The following is an 8,336-nucleotide window of genomic DNA, read 5'->3' as shown; positions in this document are numbered from 1 at the left end:
ACTTTACCTACCAACAGAAAAAAAATCTATTCTTGCAATCAATGAAAGACTTCCTTTAGGGGGATGGAAATTTTTCCTTTGAAACTCCAAATTTTAATTTGCATCACTGGCACGGATATACATTACCCATTTAAGGAAATAGTTTCTGAACTCCTGAATCCTGCAGAAATTCTCCTGGGCATGTAGATCTTGGTCCTCCCTATTTGTCACCTCTGTGAAATTGCACTCAATCCTGCTCTAGCCCCAAACGCCTTTGAATAAATCTCACAGAATGCTGTGGTTGCCAGAACCCAATACGGATTACTTGATCTGGTGAAGACCAGCACATTAGGAGAAGGGTGTGATGTGTGGCATGAGACAGTGAACCTGAGTGGAGAGCACTTGGCAAACCCCTGCCTTGCTGAAAAACAATGACTCCTCTAAAAGGAAACTTACAGAGACTTCCCTGGTGGCGCAGTGGTTAAGAATCTGCCTGCCAATGCAGGGGAGAGTTCGAGCCCTGGTCCGGGAGGATCCCACATGCTGCGGAGCAACTAAGTCCGTGCGCCACAACTACTGAGCCTGTGCTCTAGAACCCATGAGCCACGACTACTGAGCCCGCATGCCACAACTACTGAAGCCCGTGTGCCTAGAGCCCGTGGTCCACAACGAGAAGCCACCGCAATGAGAAGCCAGCGCACTGCAACAAAGAGTAGCCCCCACTTGCCGCAACTAGAGAAAGCCCGTGCGCAGCAACGAAGACCCAACGCAGCCAAAAATAAATAAATTAATTAAATTTTTTTTAAAGGAAACTTACAGCTGCGGGAGCGAGAAAAAGTCCCTTATCTTAGTTTTGTCACCTGTAAAATGGGAATGACAACTGTGACCTACCTCAGAGCTGTTCTAAGGAATAAGTGAAATATTCATGTGGCACAGTTAATATAGTGCCTGAGACATATGAAGCATTCAATAAATGGTACCTAGCTATGTTTACATCATCATCATCACCATCACCACTAGGACCACCCTATAGCTAAGTGTGCCTAGATGGTAGCAACATTCAAATACAGGTTCCCCTCCTGGACATGGGGGTAGAAATGCTCAAATGTGAAACATTCTGGGACTGAAGGCAGATACTCAGCATGCATCACCCCTCTCTACTCCCATGCCTTCAACAGACATTGCTAGTTGATCACAGAGCTCAGATGCAGTCTCATCCTCATTCTTTTTTTTTTTTTTTTTGCGGTATGTGGGCCTCTCATTGTTGTGGTCTCTCCCGTTGCGAAGCACAGGCTCCGGACGCGCAGGCTCAGCAGCCATGGCTCACGGGCCCAGCCGCTCCGCGGCATGCGGGATCTTCCCGGACTGGGGCACGAACCCGTGTCCCCTGCATCGGCAGGCGGACTCTCAACCACTGCGCCACCAGGGAAGCCCTCATCCTCATTCTTGACACACCACTCAGACCCACCAACAGATCAGAAGTGGACCAGGAGATGAAACATATCTACCCACTGAGACGTCCATGCCACTAGAGGCAATGGGCTTAAATTGCAAGAAGTAATTGGGCTGCCATCTGTTAAGGGACAGGCTGAATGGATTCCTGATTAGCCAGCAGAACTTTAGCTCAGGGTCCAAGGTTTTAAAAGCAAATCCAGGTTCACTCAAAAAGTGTGAGAAATGCAGTAAGGTATCCTGAATTGAGTCCCAGGACATTAATGGGAAAGTTGGTGAAATTTGAATACCATCTACAGTTTACTTAAGAGCAATGTTCCTTAGTTTTGGCAAATCTAAAGTTATTACAAAATTAAAACTTTACTTAAAAATTAGTCTGACTGGGCTTCCCTGGTGGCGCAGTGGTTGAGAGTCCGCCTGCCGATGCAGGGGACACGGGTTCGTGCCCCAGTCCAGGAAGATCCCACATGCCGCGGAGCAGCTGGGCCCATGAGCCATGGCCGCTGAGCCTGCGCATCCAGAGCCTGTGCTCCACAGCGGGCGAGGCCACAGCGGTGGGAGGCCCACGTACGTCAAAAACAAACAAAAAAAAATTAGTCTGACACAGGAATAGCCAGGACCTGAAACCCAGCTAGCTGCTTCACCTGGAAGACAAGGTGACCAAAGCTTCAATCCCCAGAGCTAACCTGGAATAACCATGTCATGTAACCATGACAACCGTAAGTGCCCGATTTTCTAGGATCTTCCCAATTTCCAATATCCAGATATGATACTGACTAACACTGATAGGTATAAAACTTCCTGTATAATCTTTGGTTTCCCTTCATGGAATACTCTTCAAAACAAACAATTTATTTGACTATCTTTTAAGATTTTTTTCTCATAAATTCATACATCTGAGAAAAAAAATTTTGTCAGTCTGTAGGTCTCAATTTTTCTTTGTTTGATAACATGAACACAGTCTATAGATCCTCAGTGCCTTCAAGCTCTGAGGCTCTGTCTCTTCACATCTGTTCCATTCACTACTCACCCCTTTGGAAGGAGACATCCCTGGGTTGAACCCCCACTCACTCAGTGACCAGCTGTGTGACCTTGGGTAAATCACTATACCTCGCTGAGCACCTCCATTACCTCACCTGTTGAAGGCTGAATTAAGACCATGCATGTAAAAACTCTGTGGAGCAGGCAGAGGGGGGAAACAGTGAATAGTAGCTATCACCATTGTTGGCACTCAAAAATTATCAGTTCACTTCCCTTCCCCTTTCCCATCACAGAAAAGCAAAACGTTCTGATGTAATCATTAGTAACTGCAGCAAAGAAGGCTGTCTAGCTCATTTCATAGAAGCATCTTCTCACATCCTACATTCCTGAGCACATTCATGATCATCTTCCCACCTGACAGGTGGGTATTAACTGAGTGAACATCTCCAACTCTTACTAGATCCAAGATACTTTCCTGCAGGAAGAATCAACCAAGTAGATTGCCAAGGCTGCAGTCATGAAGGCTCTACAGGAGCAGAAGGATCTTCAGCCAGGTTCACTCAAGTGGCTTTTGAGGCTGAGGTTCCTTACCATGTGGCCTCTCCATAGGGGTGCTCAGGACATGGCCGCCAGCTTCCACAAAGGAAAGGATCCAAGAGAGAAGGGGAGAGGGCAGGGAGAGAGACAGAGAGACAGACAGAAAGATAGAGAGACAAAGAGACAGAGAGACGGAGGAAGAAGGGCGGGGGGGGGGGGAGATTCACAAGGCTGTGAATTCCAGGAGGTGGAACCACTGGGCATCATGGAGGCTGGCTGTCACGACCTGAGGTTTGTTCCCAAGGACAACGTCTGGGAGCACAAATGGGGGTGCCTACGTCATCCTCCGGGGCATGGTCAAGTGGCTGCCATCGATTAGGACGGAAACCAATCCTGAAAAGGATGAGAAGGCTGCGACTTGACAGTAAATGGGAGAGGTTGACACTGCTTAGCTGCAACACAACTGGCAGGCGTATACCTTAGGCATTAACACCTCCCTCGAGCAGAGGGTAATTATTTCAGCACATTAGCAGGCTCGGCCTCATATGCATTTCAGAAACTCAACCAAGAATCAAAGCCAAGAGGTCACCCCTGCAGCTCGTTTTCAGTGGTCTTAAATTTTATTTAAGAAGGAAGAATTTGGGATTGCATAAACAGGGGCCACCTGTGCCCGACCGACCGGGTCGTAATCAGCTTCTCTCTCACCTGGGAGTACAGAAACCAGAGAGAAGCTTGAAAACCCCGAGCAAACTTTGTTTGGAGTGCTTTGAGAAGAGTGGGAAGGAAAGCAGCTATTTTAATAGGAAAACAAATGAAGTGGTAATTAATCTTTTTGTTTTTAATCTTTTCACTGTGTCCAGAGGTAGGAAATTACAACCTGTGGCTTCCTCTCAGGTGAGCCCTTGGAACCCAGGCCCTCAGGGACGCCCAGGAATCTAGAAGTCACAACCACTCAAGTAGCAGTTCCAGGGGTCCAGCCTGGTGAGGCTCCTGCACATTTCACATCTGTGCTCTGAGAGGGGACAGAACCAGAGCACTCTACCTCAGTTTCCTCCTATGTAAAATGGGGTGAAAATTGTCTATTTCAGAGTATATTATTAATATTATTATTGATCATGGCTGTAACTTGGCTACATGTATTGAAGGCTTGCTTGCTCTAGGCCAGGCATTGGGCTAAACCTGTCACCAACACAGCCTCACTTGGCAAGTGAAGAAAAGGGAACTCAGAAAGGTGAAATCACTGGCCTCACACACTGGCTGGCTGGACACACACACTGACCCCAGGACTGGTAGAATAGAGCAGGCCTCAGCCTGTGATAGGTGGGTAGATGGGTGGGTGGGTGGATTGATGAATGGATTAGCAAATGGAGGAATAGGCCCACTGTACTGGTTGTGACAAGTCCAACTCCTTCCCTTAGAAGAAGTATTGGAAATTTCCATGTGTTTGCTTTCTGCAGTCTTTGAAAATGTTCCACAGGAGAACAAGGTTTGGCTGTGAAATACTTCATCTTTTCCTGAGGAAAAACAGCACCTCGTTTCTCTTTCTTGTAAGTGAGGTAAAACATTTTACATGGCCCCAAACAGATCTAGCACCTTAAGGGTCAGGAGCTGGGGACTTTACCCAAACACATACATCATTAAAGTTCCCCTGAAGTTAATGTTACCACTGTTTTGTGCCCATGAATAAAGCATTAAACAAATATTGAGCCTGAGACACCTCATTACCCAAGGTCGTTAAGCAGCTCAGGAACACCGCAAGCTACATTTGAAGCCAATTAAGAGGCCTCACACTAGGCGCTGGAACCACACGAGTGGCTGGCACATCCCCCAGCACATAGTAGGCACCTTGTAAAACACAGAGAGCAAGTCAACAGGATCCCCCTGCCCTGGAGATTAGCTGATTCCACCAACATGCTCTGTCTTGGGTCCCAGCCCACAGGTCCCCAAGGCTGCATGAGACACAAACCACAGCACTCAGAGTTAAGAACAGCTGTGAGCACAAAAAGCAAATGATCTACACCAATGATAAATACCAATGATTCAGGTTTTGTTTTCATTTATTTTTTTATTGCAGTAAAATGCACAAACAAAATTTACCACCTTTAAGTATATACTTCACTGGTATTAAATACATGCGTAATGTGATATTATCACCACCATCTATATCAAGACCACGTTCAACTTCACCAGCTGAAACTATTTGAGGACCCTTGAGATTCCATATGAAATTTAGGATGTGTTTTTCCATTTCTGCAAAAGACATCATTGGCATTTTGATAGGGGTTATGTTGGATCTGTAGATCACTTTGGGTAGTGTTGACATCTAAAGAATATGAAGCCTTCCAATCCATGAACATGGGATATCTTTCCAATTACTTGTGTCTTCTTTAACTTCTTTCACCAATGGCTTTAGTTTTCAGTATACATGTCTTTCACCTCCTTGGTTAGCTTTATTTCTAAATATTTTATTTTTTGATGGTACTGTAAATGGAACTGTTTTATTACTTTCCTTTGGGGATTGTTCATAGTTAGTGTACAGAAATGCAAGTGATTTTTGTGTATTGACTTTGCATCTTGCTACTTTGCTGAAATCATTTATTAATTCTAACAATTTTGTGAAATCTTTAAGATTTCCTACATATAAGATCATATCATCTGTGAAGAGAGATCATTTTAATTCTTCCTTTCCAATTTGAATGGCTTTTATTTCTCTTTCTTGCCTAGTTGCTCTGGCTACCACTTCTAGTACAACGTTGAATAAAGTGGTGAAAGCGGGCATCCTTGCCTTGCTCCTGATCTTAGAGAAAAAGCTTTCAATCTTTCACCACTGAGTATGGTGTTAGCTGTGGGGTTTTTATATATGGATTTTACTACGTTGAGTTAGTTTCCTTCTATTCCTCATTTGTTGAGCATTTTTATCATGACAGTTGTTTTTATTTAACAAATAATTCCTTGGCACTTATCTGTCAGGAACTGTTGAAACTGCTTTATAATTATTAATTCATTTAACGGCCACAGCAACCTTATGAGGTAGGAACTATTGTTATCTCCATTTTATAGATGAGGAAACCAAGGCACAGACCAAACACACAGTAAGCTGTAGAACTAGGATTCAAACCAGACCACCCAGCTCAGAGTCCATGTTTGAAATGACCAGGAAGCAGAAGAGAGGTCAGCAGGTTGAATATTTATCATATCACAGACACTTTAGACTTACCACATTACCTAATCCTTCCCCAAACTGTATGATGTAGATATTTGTAAACCCATCTTCCCCCTGGGAAACTGAGGTACACACACTTAGGAAACTTGCCCAGGGCCACACCATTAGTGAGAGATAAAGACTGGGTTTGAATTTAGTATGTTTAGACGATGGAGCCACAGAGCACCCTGACAACTCCTCAGTGGTGGGAGTGGCGAGGAGGAGGTCCTCCAAGGTTCTGCACCAGAAGAACACAGGCTGTGGGATCCCGAAGCTGGCCCTCCTAGGCTGTAGAGAGCGTCTAGTACATGATCACTGATGGCAGAAGATGACCCGGAGACAAGAGTCAGGGGAGCGGGGAGGAGAAAGGTGGGTAAGAGGGGGACAGGAGAAGGAAGGAGAGGAAATGAGGAAATGGGAGAGAAGAAGAGGGAGGAAGTGGTGGCTAGGGGGGTGGTGGTGGTAATGACACCAGAACCCATTTTTATTGCTATAGCACATGTTCAATCATGTAGGAATACCTAAGTATCGTTTTAGTGACCAGATCACAGTCTTTCTGCATGGTGTGTATTCTCAACTTTCTGCCATCCAAAAATCCCAGTAGTAGAGAACGTCCCGTTTGCTGGTGCCCTGGATGACCTGGAACATGCAGGTGGCAGGACCCACTGCAGCCAGCCCCCCTTCTGCTTCAGTCTCCATCCTCCCCACCCACACCAACACCCACTCCCCAGGTGACTGCATCCAGCCACAGGGCTCCAAAACAAGCCAGCTGGTAACTCGGATTTACACGTCTAGCCCAGACCTCACCCTTCCACGCAGACTCGGTTCTAACAGCCACGCCAGCACCTCCACGTGGCTCCTCTGCAGTGCCCACCACTCCCACTCCTTCCCCCCTGCTCTCCCACCCCAGCCAATCCACCAGTATCTCAGGCTCATTCCCACCATCCCAGGTCGCGAGGCCACCTCTCCTCAGCCAGTTCTCAGCATGGCCACCAGAGGGAGCGAGTTAGAATCCAGCCTGGGGCCACTCAGTCCAGGAGCTTCCAAAGGGTTTTCCCAAGTCAGAATAAACCCGAAGTCCCTCCCATGATGCCAAGGCTTCGGGACTGGACCTGAGCTGACCTCCAGACCTCCATTCCTGACCACAGTCCACTTCATTCTCCACTCTAGCCACACTGGGCTCCCGAACTTCTTCACACTCCCTGCATGTCCACCCTCAGAGCCTTCGCACCTGCCACCCCTCTGTCTGGCACTCTGTCCCCACACTCGCCCCATTCAATCCTCTGCCCAGGGTCTCCTCTTTAGAGAGGCCCCCAACCCAATCACCACCCATCCTTTTTCTGCTGTGCCTTTCTTCCTAGCACCGTCACCACCTGACCATCTCTTTGCTTACGTATATTTTATTGTCTTTCACTTTCTGTTGAGTCAGACCTGCTTGAGAAGAAAGCAATGTCTATGAAATGGCACATCTTGGTCCCCAATTTTGTCCACTGATGACAACTGGAGGCCCACGAGGGTTTAGGCATTGCCGTCCCAGCTCATAAATGTTAGTGACTCAGGGACCCACACAAGTCAGCATGTGCTGAGTTTTATGCCTGGCTAATTTTCCATGCTTCACACATGCCCTTGGCCATGACCTCAGCCCCCATTACTGCTGCAAGTCCAAGGACATTCCAGTTAAAGATGCCTCGCTCTTTTGTCTTGTTTTGTTTTTAGTATGTTGACTGGCGTTGTCAGCTGTTCTCAGCTGGAACCACATGGGATAACAAAGGCTATGGACAGACCACTTCCAGCAGAGGCAGTGCAAACACCAGCAAACTTGTGAGGAGCTGCTCACGCCTCAGTTAAACAATGCCAATTAAAATGACACAGCAACAGCATGCTTTACCTCTCAGGCTGGCAGAGATTCAAAAGAGGAGGAATGCCCGGCGCAGGTATGGGGAAGGGAGGCCCTTTCACTGCTGTGTGGAAGGGTCACATCATAGAGGCGCTCTGAGAAACATCAATACACCTGTGTCACAGAAATAGCAGACAGGAGTCACCGCACAACCAGCACTCATGGCAATGCCCTGTGTGCACAGGTCTCTTCAGACACACGTCTACAGTACACAGTCCCAAATGTATTTGACAATGGAACCCTCTAAGAGCACCAAACACAGTGAATGTTCCGTGGAATGCATTTTGG

The sequence above is a fragment of the Mesoplodon bidens genome (genome assembly GCF_964165515.1).
Source record: "Mesoplodon bidens genome assembly, chromosome: 18".
NCBI classification, from domain to species: domain Eukaryota; kingdom Metazoa; phylum Chordata; class Mammalia; order Artiodactyla; family Ziphiidae; genus Mesoplodon; species Mesoplodon bidens.
The sequence above is the reverse complement of the archived record's forward strand: the minus strand, read 5'-3'. Positions refer to the sequence as shown.